Raw genomic sequence first — 17,158 nt, forward strand, 5'->3', positions numbered from 1 at the left:
GTAAAAATAATTCAGTTTATTAAAAATCATTTTACATGATATATATATTTTTTATAACTTTTGGTACAATAATAAATGTTATTTGAATATATAATATTTTAAATCGATATAATTTGTCGTCAATTTAGTAGCTGTCTAAAGTGCCTTAGCAAAATGGGGATAGATGTCACTGCTTTTGGCCTACATATTCTATTGATGTTAGAAAATACCCAATACACCATCACTTTTCTATCGGGTTTATTTTCCCCATCCCTTTCTCTTTCCCTCTACTATGTCGTCAATAGAATAGGTAGGCCAAAAGCAGTCACATCTATCCCCATTTTCCTAGGGCACAATAGACAGCCACTAATATGGAATTCATTTATTGGTCAGTTCATTCGTCAATAGTATCCATATGGTCCATAATTTCCATAATGGCCACGGTGTCCATAATGTCCACGATCATATCCTCCATGATGACCTCCATAATATCCTCCATGATGACCTCCATGATAACCTCCTCCGCCCCCAAACAGTCCTCCGAAAAGTTTGTTCAATAAAAATCCAGGTTCCGGTTCAGCCCCAGCTGATTGGAAGGTACCAGCCAGTACAAGCACAGCAAACAGGATAAGACTGGTAAATCTCATTTTCCAAAAAAAAGATAATGATGTAAAATTTATAGGAATTTGTAATGAGAGATAAACAATGCGTGTTAAAACAGGGAGGGTGGGGGCATTGGACTGCTAATTACACTAGTCCCCAAAGTTTTATGATAAGTTTTTTCACTTTAGGGGCTGAATAGAAATTTGATTTGTCTCAAAACGTATTAAACACTAATTGTAATTTTATTTACAAAATATGTGTAATCATTGGGGATAAACATCAATTTATCGGCATCTGTCTTATTTTAGAGCTCTTGTGTAAAAATCATTATTAGAAAAGTTTCTTTATAGAAATATTGTAAATTTATAATCTTCAATATAGTAGGGATGGGACAATCAACAATAAATTAATGTACATCCCCAATGATTCTTATCAAAACTATACCTTATGTAAATTAGGAGTTTTGGTTGAATAAAAAGTTTGGTTACTCTTAGTTTTGACCCATCAATAAAGGTGCACAATATTTTGAAGTCCACGAATGTTTTCAAAACTTTGGGTACCGGTTCAATTTAGAATCATATGTCCCCACCCTCCTAGTAATAAATAACTCAAATAAGTTACCTTATATGTGCCTTGATTACTTGATATTTCTAAACTGAATCAAATTTTAAGAATTAAAGCTTTTATACCTTAACCTTAAAAGGACACTCTACTAGATAAATATTTTTTTAATATAAAAATCAATTACACTGATATTATTCTTACATACAAGTAATAAGATGTCTATCTAAGGATTCCACTATAACCGCTGAACCAAAATGGTTCTCTTTTACAGCGGAGCTTCTTAAATGTCCAGGGAAGGTGCTTAACATATTGAATAGAAAAATCACCCAAAAAAACATTTCTTTGCAAAACCTGAAATAGTAGGTCAATCCCAACCCCTATTTCCCTATATCCTATAATATAAAGTAGTAAGCTTTTTTGTCTGTAGCGAAAGATGTCGGTAACTGCTAAATCGATATGGTTCTCATTTACAGTGAGGCTACAGCCGATAGTCCTTCAATATAAGGTAGTAAGCTTTTATGTCTGAAGCTAAAGATCTCGGAAACTGCTAGTCTTGATTGTTCTTTTCAGGAAAGCTTTAATTGAATGTCTATGAGTTGTTTTACGCCAATTTCCAGATCTCCCTCGCAATCCCCTAGAGGCTAGGGGCGAAGCAACTAGTAAATATCTAAATTAGTAGACTATCCCTTAAAGGTTAATCTTTAAAGCTTTTAACTGAAGATTATAAAAATCTCCGCCTATTTCTTGGAAATTCTGAGGGAGGCAGGAGATATTGAACTATAGACAAAACTGTTTAAAAATTCAATTTAAACTGTCAAATTTAAAATTTACTCGTCAGTATAAAATCATTTATTAAATCTTGAATGGATGGTTAAAACTTTTACATGTTTACAAAGTTAATTATATAAAAGCTATTATAAATAAAAACTTTTATTTCTAATTTAAACTTACCAGCCGCGCGTCAGTCATCTGTAAGCTTCAGGAAAAACAACCTTATACAATTTAAAAGCAGATGAAGGTCTAAACCTGAACCAAATAAGGCAGTTTCGCTTTTTAAATTTTTTAATTATTCAAACAGAACTAAATTTGAGGCTTAGTCGTGACTGACGCGCTGCTGCCATATCATTGCATTCTACCTATTCTCACTATTTCAATTTAATTTTATTCAAAGATACAAGAAATAGACTAAAAATTAAAAAAATAATCGATGTATTATTACTGCATGGGATGTTGCCTCAGATTTTTTATGTACTATAATATTACTTGCAGCTGGCTTAAGATCCAACCCCTTTACCCCATCCACTCCCCTCCTACTGGATGAACACACAGACCAATAAATGAGGTTCATATTAGCAGCCCCTGTCAAAATATTTATGTATTCTTTATCCATCATTTTTATAATCCATGGTAAAGTCCTCTATTATAAACATCAGCTACCGATAAAAATGGGCGGAGTCCAGACATTAAGTCCTGGAACTTTATACCGATTAAACTGGGCGGAGTCTAAAACTTAAATAATTAAAATTTATGATTTACAGAGAAAATGGAAATATAAGAAGCGCCTAGAAATTGTTTATAAATAAATATATATATATATTTAAAAAAATACTTTTTAAAATGGAATAAATTCATATTTAAATAATGTAATTCATATAATAACCCCTTAGACTTCTAGGTGTTGGGGTAAAGTGGTGTTTATCCCCCCTTAAACTTTTAAACCCCTCATTTATCCCCATCAATATTTTAAAAAATACATTAGATTAACCCCTTAAACCCTAACCCCCCACCTCAAAATAAAAAGCTTTGACGTCCTTATCCAACCCCCAAAGAAAATAGCTTAAAACAAATGCGGCTGACTGACTACTGCCAAGCGCTGGGTATTATGTTCCTTGTCTAAAATTGTGAAAGGTTGAATTACCTGAGGCTTACATGACTGAGCGCTGGGTATTACGGCTAATTCAGGTAAATCATTACATGAGAAAACTAGAATGTATTAAAAATCCTGATCATAGAAATAGGCGGAGTAAGTAGACTACTAATGACAGGTAGTGAGGGAAAATTGTATAAAGTAAATTTGTTGAAAAACTGCTTAGATACAGGATAATGTTTAAGGACATACTTACAGGTTTAGTAATGAAGTATCTTTATAGAATAACAAAGGAGGTATTAATTAAAGTCTACTTTGTATGGGCCATGTTTAAAAGCGCCTTTTTTGAGTTTATAACATTTATAATAGACAAAAGTTACACAAAAATGGTTTAGATATTATTTTTTCTTGTCAAGGTTTTTATTTTAAAAACTCTGGGTACAAATTTTCCCTCCCTCCCTATCTGTATGATGGACAGATTTCTGAGGATATTAAAATTAAAAGATTAAATCTGCCAATAATTCTATGATTTTTATTTCACATTCGAAGTCAAACTGGAAAACTGTTTTATACTCCTATAATAGCTTAAATTTCTTTACCTTAAATTTAGTTTTTAGGCATTTTTAGTAGCGAAACTACTCTGTCCGCCAGTCAGTCCGTAACACAATGGGGAAACGTAATTTTCTCGGCTCCTAATCAAGATAGACAGCTGAAATTTTTAGCGAAGATTCTCATGACATATGCCCATCTAATCTATACATTTTTTTGTTCATCTGTCTGTTATTTGGGGTGCTAGATCGATTTCTAGATTTTAAAGTTTTCATGATTTTCTCAACTCCTTTTCAAGATAGAGGGCAGAAATTTGCAGGGATTAATAAATTTTACATCTTACACATTTTCACCAAGTTTTATTATGATTTGTCTAATAATTGCGGTGCTAAATCGATTCCTAGATTTTTAGGTTTTTGTGATTTTCTCGATTCCTATTTAGGATTTACGGCTAAAATTACAAGAGAGGGAATATACTTTACTCATATTCTACATATTTCCATGTTACATATTACACTGCTATTTAGTAATTTTTCCCCCCGAGATCAAGTAGTGTTTTTTGAGCTTCGCTACTTATGGATGTTGTCATCCTTGTTTTATTTTGTAAATTTTTATTTTAAAATGTAACCTAAAACGCTCATTATTCTATTGTATTAAATTTTTCATGTCTTTCATATAAATACAAGTAAAAATAATGCAGTTTTTTTATTTCATTAATATATATTTTCATAATTTTGTTACAATACTATATAATATTTCAATATATAAATGGATTTAGGATATTGTGGATATATAGACAGGGGATAATTTAGTCTGCTATTGGCTAGTTCGTTCAGTAGTGCCCAAGGAAAATTGGGATAGGTGTCACAGCTTTTGGCCTACCTATTCTATTGACGTCATAATGGAGGGAAATAGAAGAGAGATGGGGTAAATAAACCGCCTAGAAAAGAGATGGGGTATAGGTAATTTCCTGACGTCAAAAGAATAGGTATGCTGAAAGCAGTCACATTCATCCCCATTTTCCAAAGGCACTAAACACAGGTACTTCAGTTTGTTCAACCAAAGAATCCATGATGTCCGTGGTGTCCTCTATGATGTCCATGGTGTCCATGATGACCCCGATATCCTCCATGATGACCCCGATATCCTCCATGATGACCACGATATCCTCCATGATGTCCATGATGTCCTCCCAGGAACGGTTCAGGTTTAGCCGCAGCTCCGGCTGATTGGAAGGTACTAGCCAGTACAAGCACAGCAAACACGATAAGACTGGAAAATCTCATTTTCTAAAAAAAAGAAAATCATATTTATATGTATAGTTTAGCATTTGTAGTCAAAGATAAAACTATAGGTGTAAAAATAGGAAGGTAGAGGACATTGAACTGGTTATTACACTAGTCCCCAATGTTTTATTATAATTTTTAAAACTTTGGGTACCACCAGTTTGATTCTAATTACCCCTCCCTCCATGATTATAATAGTAATAAATATCCCTTATGAAAGTTACTTATATGTGTCTTGTTTAGGTGATATTTTGTAACTGAATCTAATTTTAAGAATTAAACCTTTTATACCTTCAAACTTATAAGGACGCTCTGCTAGATAAATAAATTTTGAAATATAAAAATCAAGGATTATTATTCTTACATACAAGTAATAAGATGTCTATCTAAGCATCTCACTATAACCACTGAACCAAAATGGTTTTGCCTGACAGAGAAGCCTGTTGTATGTTCAGAGAAGGTTATAACAATTTATTCTAATATGAAAGTAACATGATGTGTGTCTCTGTGTAGTGAAGAATCTCACTAACCACTGAACCAATATGGTTCTCCTTGATAGAGGAGCTTCTTGTATGTCCAGGGAAGGTTATAACTATTTATTCTCATATGAAAGTAACATGATGTCTTAATTTATTTTGGTAAAGCCGATTTAAGTCCCTCCAATCGTTAAAATTAGTTTCATTAGGGCATTTGATGCGTTTTTTAAATAACTTATCTTTTTGTCTTCTGATAGATGGCATTTTTGCTGTCACTTGAAAATATTTCGCTGTATATAAGTTTAACCTTTAGCACATATGTTGTAATTTAACCTTTAATCCAGGTGTTTACTGCTCAGCGGTCAAACTATAACTAAGAATTTCCAAGAAATGGGCGGAGATTTTTATAATCTTCTGATAGCTAAAGCTTTATGTATAAAGATTCACCTTTAAGGGATAGTCTACTAATTTTACATATATTTTGAAAGAAAATGGGGGGAGGGGGGGATTAACCCAAAATTTTCAGTTTTTGGAAAGGAATTTAAATATAATTTTTTGGTGATTTTTCTATCAAATAGTTATAACCTTCCCTGGACATACAAGAAGCTCCTCTATCAAGGAGAACCATATTGGTTCAGTGGTTAGTGAGATTCTTCACTACACAGAGACAGACATCATGTTACTTTCATATGAGAATAAATTGTTATAACCTTCCCTGGACATACAAGAAGCTTCTCTGTCAAGGAGAACCATATTGGTTCAGTGGTTAGAGTGAGATCCTTAGATAGGCATCCTGTTACTTGTAAGTAAGAATAATATCAGTGTGCTTGATTATTATATTAAAAATTTATTTATCTAGCAGAGTGTCCTTATAAGTTTGAAGGTATAAAAGGTTTAATTCTTAAAATTAGATTCAGTTACAAAATATCACCTAATCAAGACACATATAAGGTAACTTTTATAAGGGATATTTATTACTAAATATTATAATCAGGGAGGGAGGGGTAATTAAAATCAAACTGGTGGTACCCAAAGTTTTAAAAAATTATTTAAAAACATTGGGGACTAGTGTAATAACCAGTTCAATGTCCCCTACCTTCATATTTTTACACCTATAGTTTTATCTTTGACTACAAATGCTAAACTATACTTAAATATAATTTTCTTTTTTTTAGAAAATGAGATTTTTCAGTCTTATCCTGTTTGCTGTGCTAGTACTGGCTAGTACCTTCCAATCAGCTGGGGCTGCGGCTAAACCTGAACCGTTCCTGGGAGGACTTTTTGGAGGACATCATGGGCATCATGGAGGATATCGTGGTCATCATGGAGGATATCGTGGTCATCATGGAGGATATCGGGATCATCGTGGAGGATATCGGGGTCATCATGGACACCATGGACATCATAGAGGACACCACGGACATCATGGATTCTTTGGTTGAACAAACTGAAGTAGCTGTGTTTAGTGCCCTTGGAAAATGGGGATGAATGTGACTGCTTTCGGCATACCTATTCTTTTGACGTCAGGAAATAACCTATACCCCATCTCTTTTCTAGGCGGTTTATTTACCCCATCTCTTTTCTCTTTCCCTCCACTATGACATCAATAGGATAGGTAGACCAAAAGCTGTGACACCTATCCCAATTTTTCTAGTGGACTACTGAACGAAATAGCCAATAGCAGACTAAATTATCCCCTGTCTATATATCCACAATATCCTAAATCCATTTATATATTGAAATATTATATAGTATTGTAACAAAATTATGAAAATATATATTAATGAAATAGATAAAAAAATGCATTATTTCTACTTTTATTTGTATGAAAGAAATGAAAAAGTTTAATACAATAGGATGATAATAAGCGTTGTAAGTTACATTTTAAAATACAAATTTACAAAATAAAACAAGGATGACAACATCCAAAAGTAGCGAAGCTCAAAAATCATGAATGGGTCACGGGAAAAAAATTACTAAAGAGCAGTGTAATACAATAAAAATTTTGCTTGATAAAATAGGGAAATCATGAAACCTTTAAAAATCATGCAACCTTTAAAATCACAAAAACTTAAAAATCTAAAAATCAATCTAGCACCTCAATTGATAGACAAATTTTAATGAAACCTGATGGAAATATGTAGAATATGGTAATCCTATCCGTAAATCCAGAATAGGAATCGAGAAAATCACAAAAACCTAAAAATCTAGGAATCGATTTAGTACCCCAATTAATAGACAAATCTTAATAAAACTTGGTGTAAATATGTAGGATGTAAAATTAATTAATCCCTGATAATTTAAGCCCTCTATCTTGAAAAATTCATGAAAAATTTAAAATCTAGGAATCAATCTAGCACTCTAAATAACAGACAGATAGACAAAACAATGTATAGATTAGATGGGCATATGTCATAAGAATCTTCGAATGTGACTTATGCAAAAGATTATAATCATAATCTTTACACAGAAAAATGGCACGAGGTGAGAGTTAGAGGGGGCAAAATGAGCTGATAAGTGATTTTTGATGGCGCACAGCGACGTCGAGCTTCATCCAAACCGGGATTTTTTTTCTTAGACCTCACAAATAACCAGACTTAGGTTGGGCAAAAGGTCCCGATAGATTATCTCAAACCGTTTGGGCGTGGCGGGCCGAAAACCGCAAAAAATGGCCTAAAAATTAACCAGCCTGTCATTTCATCACAGAAATCCATCAAAAAATCACAATTTGAAATTTTAATTAAATAATAACTTTTTTCTCATAAGAGATAATGACACGAGACTTTCACTTGGTGAAAATTCAGCATTGTGGGCCGCCTAGACTTTATATTTGGTGACCCTGGGGTGACGGGTTCAGTGCCCCCCACACCCACAAAGTGGGCATACTTTTGAAAATCGCGTTTTTTCAGTTTTTACCCTTAAAGGAGGGGAAGGAGTCGTTTTAGAGACTTCAAGCATCTCTTTGATGTTGAACAACTTTTTGAGGCAGACATTTCTTTACTTATGTTTGATTCGCCTCCGGCCGACCGTTTAGCCGTTATTCGCCGCCGAAGGCGTGATTTTTGGCGATTTTTGCCGTTTCCGAGGATTTAATGGACATTTAGGAGGGGAAAGAGTTGTCCAATCAAGTTGACAATGAAGTACATTTTTGTAAGCAATTGCATTGGCTAAATTTCATCTGAAGTAAAATTTTTTGTACCTCCAACCAGTTTTGCTCAAGCTGAATCGATTTACAGATACCCCCTAAAAACCGGAAAAAAACGTTTTTTTATAAAATTCACGGCCGGTTTTCGCCGGATCCGGCTCAAATTTTGCATTGAGCCATCCTTTGATATTCCCTCCCAACAGTTGATACTTGACACAGCAAGATCCCAGAAAAGCGTGGTATATCTACCCCCCCCCCCCCCCATTTTCTTTCAAAATATATGTAAAATTAGTTAGTAGACTATCCCTTAAAGGTGAATCTTTATACATAAGGCTTTAGCTATCAGAAGATTATAAAAATCTCCGCCCATTTCTTGGAAATTCTTAGTTACAGTTTGACCGCTGAGCAGTAAACACCTGGATTAAAGGTTAAATTACAACATATGTGCTAAAGGTTAAACTTATATACAGCGAAATATTTTCAAGTGACAGCAAAAATGCCAGCTATCAGAAGACAAAACGATAAGTTATTTAAAAAACGCATCAAATGCCCTAATGAAACTAATTTTACCGATTGGAGGGACTTAAATCGGCTTTACCAAAATAAATTAATGAAGGCAAAGAAAGATTATTATCACAATAAAGTTCTAGAATTATCAAATGATATTAAGAAAACTTGGACTCTTATAAACTCAGTTTTAAATGGAAGAAAGCATAAGGAAAGTTTACCTAACATTTTTTATGATGACATAAAATCATATTCAGGGGCAAAGTCAATAGCTGATGGTTTCAACGACTTTTTCTCAAGTATTGGGTCTAAAATTGCAGAAAATATACCAAATTCTGAATCTAATTTTCACAGCTTTCTTGGGGAGAAAAATGATACTAATTTCAATTTTGGTATTGTAACTAAAAAGAACTTGTTGTATGCTCTAAATAAACTTAAAAGCAAAAAGAGTTATGGGGAGGATAACATCTCAATCTTTCTTATTAAAGAAGTTATAAATGAAATTATTAATCCATTAGTACACCTTTTCAATTTATCATTAAAAACAGGATTCATACCACAAAAATACAAAATTGCTCGCGTAGTACCTATTTTTAAAGCAGGGGAAAAAAATAAGTTAACTAATTATCGTCCAATTTCTATTCTTTCAGCATTTAGCAAAATTTTAGAAAAAGTTGTTGCATTACAAATGATCAAATTTTTATTAGATTGTAATATCCTGTATAAATATCAATATGGGTTTTGTCCTAATCATCAGCCTTTAATAAATTTACTTAAGCATATCCAATGATGATAGACTAGATTAACCCTTTTGTAGATTAAAATTATTTGAAAAGTTTGGACACCGCAAGTTTTAACCAACTTATAAAGATTTAATAAATGTTTTTATACCAAAGAATAATAGAACATTTTTAATTAACAGTTTTTTCCAAGAATTCCCTAAGAATTTCCAAGAAATGGGCGGAGATTTTTATAATCTTCTGATAGCAAAAGCTTCATGTATAAAGATTCGCCTTTAAGGGATAGTCTACTAATTTTACATATATTTTAAAGAAAATGGGGGGGGGGGTGGATTGACCCAAAATTTACAGTTTTTGAAAAGAAATTTAAATATAATTTTTTGGTGATTTTTCTATCAAATAGTTATAACCTTCCCTGAACATACAAGAAGCACCTCTATCAAGGTGAACAATATTGGTTTAGTGGTTAGTGAGATTCTTCACTACACAGAGAGAGACATCATGTTACTTTCATATGAGAATAAATTGTTTTAACCTTCCCTGGACATACAAGAAGCTTCTCTGTCAAGGAGAACCATATTGGTTAAGTGGTTAGTGAGATTCTTCACTACACAGAGACAGACATCATGTTACTTTCATATGAGAATAAATTGTTACAACCTTCCCTGGACATACAAGAAGCTTCTCTGTCAAGGAGAACCATATTGGTTCAGTGGTTAGAGTGAGATCCTTAGATAGACATCCTAATACTTGTAGTAAGATTAATATTAGTGTGCTTGATTATTATACTAAAAATTTATTTATCTAGCAGAGTGTCCTTATAAGCTTGAAGGTATAAAAGGTTTAATTCTTAAAATTAGATTCAGTTACAAAATATCACCTAAACAAGACACATATAAGGTAACTTTTATTAGGGATATTTATTACTATTAAAATCAGGGAGGGAGGGGTAATTAGAATCAAACTGGTGGTACCCAAAGTTTTAAAAAGTATCACAAAACATTGGGGACTAGTGTAATAACCAGTTCAATGTCCCCTACCTTCCTATTTTTACACCTATAGTTTTATCTTTGACTACAAATGCTAAACTATACTTAAATATGATTTTCTTTTTTTTAGAAAATGAGATTTACCAGTCTTATCGTGTTTGCTGTGCTAGTACTGGCTAGTACCTTCCAATCAGCTGGGGCTGCGGCTAAACCTGAACCGTTCCTGGGAGGACTTTTTGGAGGACATCATGGACATCATGGAGGATATCGTGGTCATCATGGAGGATATCGGGGTCATCATGGAGGATATCGGGGTCATCATGGACACCACGGACATCATGGATTCTTTGGTTGAACAAACTGAAGTAGCTGTGTTTAGTGCCCTTGGAAAATGGGGATAAATGTGACTGCTTTCGTCATACCTATTCTTTTGACGTCAGGAAATTCCCTATACCCCATCTCTTTTCTAGGCGGTTTAGTTACCCCATCTCTTTTCTCTTTCCCTCCACTATGACATAAATAGAATAGGTGGTCTAAAAGCTGTGACATCTTTCCCCATTTTCCTAGTGGACTACTAAACGAACTAGCCAATAGCAGACTAAATTATCCCCTGTCTATATATCCACAATATCCTAAATCCATTTATGTAATGAAATATTATATAGTATTGTAACAAAATTATGACCATACATATATTAATGAAATGGATAAAAAAAACTGCATTAATTTTTACTTTTATTTGTATAAAAGACATGAATATTTTAATACAATAGGATAATAAGCGTTTTAAGTTGCATTTTAAAATACAAATTTACAAAATAAAACAAGGATGACAACACCCATAAGTAACGAAGCTCAAAAAACACTACTGGATCTCAGGAAAAAATTTACTAAAGAGCAGTGTAATATGTAAAATGGAAATTTGTAGAATATGAGTATATTCCATCTTTTGTAATTTTAGCCGTAAATCCTGAATAGGAATCGAGAAAATCACGAAAACCTAAAAATATAGTGATCAATCTAGCACACTAATTATTAGATAAATCCTAATAAAACTTGGTGAAAATATGTAAGGTGTAAAATTAATTAATCCCTAAAAATTTCTGCCCTCTATCTTGAAAAGGAGTTGAGAAAATCATGAAAACTTTAAAATCTAGAAATCGATCTAGCACCCCAAATAACAGACAGATGGACAAAAAAATGTATAGATTAGATGGGCATATGTCATAAGAATCTTCACTAAAAATTTCAGCTGTCTATCTAGAATAGGAGTTGAGGAAATTACTTTTCCCCATTGCGTTACGGACTGACTGGCGAACAGAGTAGTTTCGCTACTGAAAATGCTTAAAAACTAAATTTAAGGTAAAGAAATTTAAGCTATTATAGGAGTATAAACAGTTTTCTAGTTTGACTTCGAATGTAAAATAAAAATCATAAAATTATTAGCAGATTTAATCTTATAATTTTAATATCCTCAGAAAGCTGTCTATCATACAATTAGGGAGGGAGGGAAAATTTGTACCCAGAGTTTTTAAAAGAAAAGCCTTGACAAGAAAAGATAATCTTTAAACCATTTTTATGTAACTTTTGTCTATTATAAATGTTATAAACTCAAAAAAGGCGCAATCAAACATGGCCCTTACAAAATAGAATTTAATTAATTTTATAATGATACTTCTTTACTAAACCTGTAATATGTCCTGAAACATTATCCTGTATCTAAGCAGTGTTAATTACAATTTGGTTTCGACTGTTATACTTTTATATTCTGATTATTCAGTTCTGACACTCTACATATGTTAATGTTCATTTGTCCTACAGTTTCAGAGTTTTTCTTTTATGGTTGTTGTCATCCTTGTTTAAATGAATTCACATACATTTATAAAAAATTTAAAACAATATGATAGGTAAATTATTAAAGACTTGGGGGGGGGGGGGGGGGGGGTTACAATGGATTATAAATCTCCACCCACCTCAAGTTTTATCATATTTTTAAGAATTTCACATAAATTTATCAAAAGATTTAAAACTGGTTTAAATTTTAAAAAAATTACAAATTAGAAATCTCCGCCGATTTGGCTGTCATAGTATTTTATCAGGGAGGAAGGGGACATTGGGCTGTTAATTACACTGGTCCCCAAAGTTTTTTAATATAGTTTTCTTATACCTTGACTCAACAACTTTGGGAGTATTAATAAATTTGGATTGGTTGGTTCATTAAGTCCAGTGTCCAATCGTTTAAACAACAAGTTTTAATCTACAGAATTCTAACCATATTTTTTTACTACATAAATATGTTGATAAAATAAATGCACAAAATTTTTAGTTTTTCAATTTTAATCTTTAGTTGAGCTTATCCTTAGATATACAGGGTGCGCCACATATCCAGAGACTTTTTTAAATCGGCCATAGCGTCAAAACTACTTGACCAATCAGGACGTTTGACCCCACTATAAAAAGCTTAGGTAATGACCTTTTAGCATAAAAAAACCTTTGGGCGAAGATGGGCTCGTACTCCGAGCTAACCGCACTTATGTTCAACAAGGCAGATTCAAAGTGCGCCGGTGGTATAATCTGGATTCTCAACTAGGGCCCACTAAATCGGACCTCAGCCCATCTGTAGATGAGCTAGAGTTATGCAACTTGCTGGGGATACTGTTAGATACATAAGACTAGAAAAGACTAGAGCTCTCTATCTAAAATGACTTGGCTTTAGTACTACGGCAAAGTGAAACGTGGCAGATTTAGAGATGTCAAAAACGTCAAAAATCGTGAAAATTTCTCATTTATCGACGTCAGAGACCCATATGGAACTTAAAACTCATTTTAGACTATGAATTGCACTGACAACCCAAGATGAATCTTCCTGCCATTTCCGAAAATGTATAGAACGTCGTTCTAGCTCAACTGTGGTCCAAATAAGAGCCTCCATGTCAAAGGGTAGCTTGAAAGTTGGGTGAATTTGGATCCTGCGGTTACTCACTTTACTCACAAGGAAATGGGGCCTCCCAGCAGCCCGATCTTAATTCAATGGACTTTTGGACCTTGGGCTACTTTGAAGCATGCACCAATAGACGTACCCATACCACAAAGACCTCCCTCATTGCCACTATCAAGGAGAACTTCGCCAGCTTGGACAGCTAACCCACCTCCTATCCCCATAAAAAAAACAAGGATGACAGCATCCATTAAAGCGAGTGTAAGATCTGAATAATCAGAATATAAATGTATAAAAGTCGGATCAAAATACAAATTTATTTGTAATTTATAATTAATTTGTTTAAGGACATACATGTACATTTTTAGGCATCATGGAGGATATCGTGGTCATCATGGAGGATATCGTGGTCATCATGGAGGATATCGGGGTCATCGTGGAGGATATCGGGGTCATCATGGACACCATGGACATCATAGAGGACACCACGGACATCATGGATTCTTTGGTTGAACAAACTGAAGTAGCTGTGTTTAGTGCCCTTGGAAAATGGGGATGAATGTGACTGCTTTCGGCATACCTATTCTTTTGACGTCAGGAAATAACCTATACCCCATCTCTTTTCTAGGCGGTTTATTTACCCCATCTCTTTTCTCTTTCCCTCCACTATGACATCAATAGGATAGGTAGACCAAAAGCTGTGACACCTATCCCAATTTTTCTAGTGGACTACTGAACGAAATAGCCAATAGCAGACTAAATTATCCCCTGTCTATATATCCACAATATCCTAAATCCATTTATATATTGAAATATTATATAGTATTGTAACAAAATTATGAAAATATATATTAATGAAATAGATAAAAAAATGCATTATTTCTACTTTTATTTGTATGAAAGAAATGAAAAAGTTTAATACAATAGGATGATAATAAGCGTTGTAAGTTACATTTTAAAATACAAATTTACAAAATAAAACAAGGATGACAACATCCAAAAGTAGCGAAGCTCAAAAATCATGAATGGGTCACGGGAAAAAAATTACTAAAGAGCAGTGTAATACAATAAAAATTTTGCTTGATAAAATAGGGAAATCATGAAACCTTTAAAAATCATGCAACCTTTAAAATCACAAAAACTTAAAAATCTAAAAATCAATCTAGCACCTCAATTGATAGACAAATTTTAATGAAACCTGATGGAAATATGTAGAATATGGTAATTCTATCCGTAAATCCAGAATAGGAATCGAGAAAATCACAAAAACCTAAAAATCTAGGAATCGATTTAGTACCCCAATTAATAGACAAATCTTAATAAAACTTGGTGTAAATATGTAGGATGTAAAATTAATTAATCCCTGATAATTTAAGCCCTCTATCTTGAAAAATTCATGAAAAATTTAAAATCTAGGAATCAATCTAGCACTCTAAATAACAGACAGATAGACAAAACAATGTATAGATTAGATGGGCATATGTCATAAGAATCTTCGAATGTGACTTATGCAAAAGATTGTAATCATAATCTTTACACAGAAAAATGGCACGAGGTGAGAGTTAGAGGGGGCAAAATGAGCTGATAAGTGATTTTTGATGGCGCACAGCGACGTCGAGCTTCATCCAAACCGGGATTTTTTTTCTTAGACCTCACAAATAACCAGACTTAGGTTGGGCAAAAGGTCCCGATAGATTATCTCAAACCGTTTGGGCGTGACGGCCCAAAAACCGCAAAAAATGGCCTAAAAATTAACCAGCCTGTCATTTCATCACAGAAATCCATCAAAAAATCACAATTTGAAATTTTAATTAAATAATAACTTTTTTCTCATAAGAGATAATGACACGAGACTTTCACTTGGTGAAAATTCAGCATTGTGGGCCGCCTAGACTTTATATTTGGTGACCCTGGGGTGACGGGTTCAGTGCCCCCCACACCCACAAAGTGGGCATACTTTTGAAAATCGCGTTTTTTCAGTTTTTACCCTTAAAGGAGGGGAAGGAGTCGTTTTAGAGACTTCAAGCATCTCTTTAATGTTGAACAACTTTTTGAGGCAGACATTTCTTTACTTATGTTTGATTCGCCTCCGGCCGACCGTTTAGCCGTTATTCGCCGCCGAAGGCGTGATTTTTGGCGATTTTTGCAGTTTCCGAGGTTTTAATGGACATTTAGGAGGGGAAAGAGTTGTCCAATCAAGTTGACAATGAAGTACATTTTTGTAAGCAATTGCATTGGCTAAATTTCATGTGAAGTAAAATTTTTTGTACCTCCAACCAGTTTTGCTCCAGCTGAATCGATTTACAGATACCCCCTAAAAACCGGAAAAAAACGTTTTTTTTTATAAAATTCACGGCCGGTTTTCGCCGGATCCGGCTCAAATTTTGCATTGAGCCATCCTTTGATATTCCCAACAGTTGATACTTGACACAGCAAGATCCCAGAAAAGCGTGGTATATCTACCCCCCCCCCCCCCCCATTTTCTTTCAAAATATATGTAAAATTAGTTAGTAGACTATCCCTTAAAGGTGAATCTTTATACATAAGGCTTTAGCTATCAGAAGATTATAAAAATCTCCGCCCATTTCTTGGAAATTCTTAGTTACAGTTTGACCGCTGAGCAGTAAACACCTGGATTAAAGGTTAAATTACAACATATGTGCTAAAGGTTAAACTTATATACAGCGAAATATTTTCAAGTGACAGCAAAAATGCCAGCTATCAGAAGACAAAACGATAAGTTATTTAAAAAACGCATCAAATGCCCTAATGAAACTAATTTTACTGATTGGAGGGACTTAAATCGGCTTTACCAAAATAAATTAATGAAGGCAAAGAAAGATTATTATCACAATAAAGTTCTAGAATTATCAAATGATATTAAGAAAACTTGGACTCTTATAAACTCAGTTTTAAATGGAAGAAAGCATAAGGAAAGTTTACCTAACATTTTTTATGATGACATAAAATCATATTCAGGGGCAAAGTCAATAGCTGATGGTTTCAACGACTTTTTCTCAAGTATTGGGTCTAAAATTGCAGAAAATATACCAAATTCTGAATCTAATTTTCACAGCTTTCTTGGGGAGAAAAATGATACTAATTTCAATTTTGGTATTGTAACTAAAAAGAACTTGTTGTATGCTCTAAATAAACTTAAAAGCAAAAAGAGTTGTGGGGAGGATAACATCTCAATCTTTCTTATTAAAGAAGTTATAAATGAAATTATTAATCCATTAGTACACCTTTTCAATTTATCATTAAAAACAGGATTCATACCACAAAAATACAAAATTGCTCGCGTAGTACCTATTTTTAAAGCAGGGGAAAAAAATAAGTTAACTAATTATCGTCCAATTTCTATTCTTTCAGCATTTAGCAAAATTTTAGAAAAAGTTGTTGCATTACAAATGATCAAATTTTTATTAGATTGTAATATCCTGTATAAATATCAATATGGGTTTTGTCCTAATCATCAGCCTTTAATAAATTTACTTAAGCATATCCAATGATGA

At 33.4% G+C, this 17,158-nt stretch overlaps 5 long non-coding RNA genes across 5 annotated transcripts in view; 2 read left to right on the top strand and 3 right to left on the bottom strand.

Moving 5' to 3' along the window:
- On the bottom strand, positions 1–5,092 carry LOC145325856 (uncharacterized). The gene is made up of 2 exons (XR_013881619.1): positions 5,072–5,092; positions 1–629 (listed from the first exon to the last, which is right to left on the bottom strand). It is a non-coding gene; the product is annotated as an uncharacterized LOC145325856 (long non-coding RNA).
- LOC145325860 (uncharacterized) overlaps positions 1–17,158 on the bottom strand; it is a 270,432-nt gene that overhangs the window by 181,060 nt on the left and 72,214 nt on the right. The gene's annotated exons all lie outside the window — the stretch shown is intronic.
- The window catches only part of LOC145325855 (uncharacterized), an 18,936-nt gene continuing 6,057 nt past the window's right edge, over positions 4,280–17,158 (bottom strand). Inside the window, exon 2 of the long non-coding RNA XR_013881617.1 lies at positions 4,280–4,851. This is a non-coding gene — a long non-coding RNA (uncharacterized LOC145325855). The remainder of the gene's footprint in view (positions 4,852–17,158) is intronic.
- On the top strand, positions 6,211–7,129 carry LOC145325853 (uncharacterized). Its single transcript, XR_013881615.1, has 2 exons — positions 6,211–6,275; positions 6,500–7,129. It is a non-coding gene; the product is annotated as an uncharacterized LOC145325853 (long non-coding RNA).
- On the top strand, positions 10,557–11,383 carry LOC145325374 (uncharacterized). The gene is made up of 2 exons (XR_013881457.1): positions 10,557–10,616; positions 10,836–11,383. It is a non-coding gene; the product is annotated as an uncharacterized LOC145325374 (long non-coding RNA).

The sequence above is a fragment of the Acartia tonsa genome, chromosome 8 (assembly GCF_053477335.1).
Source record: "Acartia tonsa isolate MP-2025a chromosome 8, ASM5347733v1, whole genome shotgun sequence".
Classification (NCBI taxonomy): Eukaryota; Metazoa; Arthropoda; class Copepoda; order Calanoida; family Acartiidae; genus Acartia; species Acartia tonsa.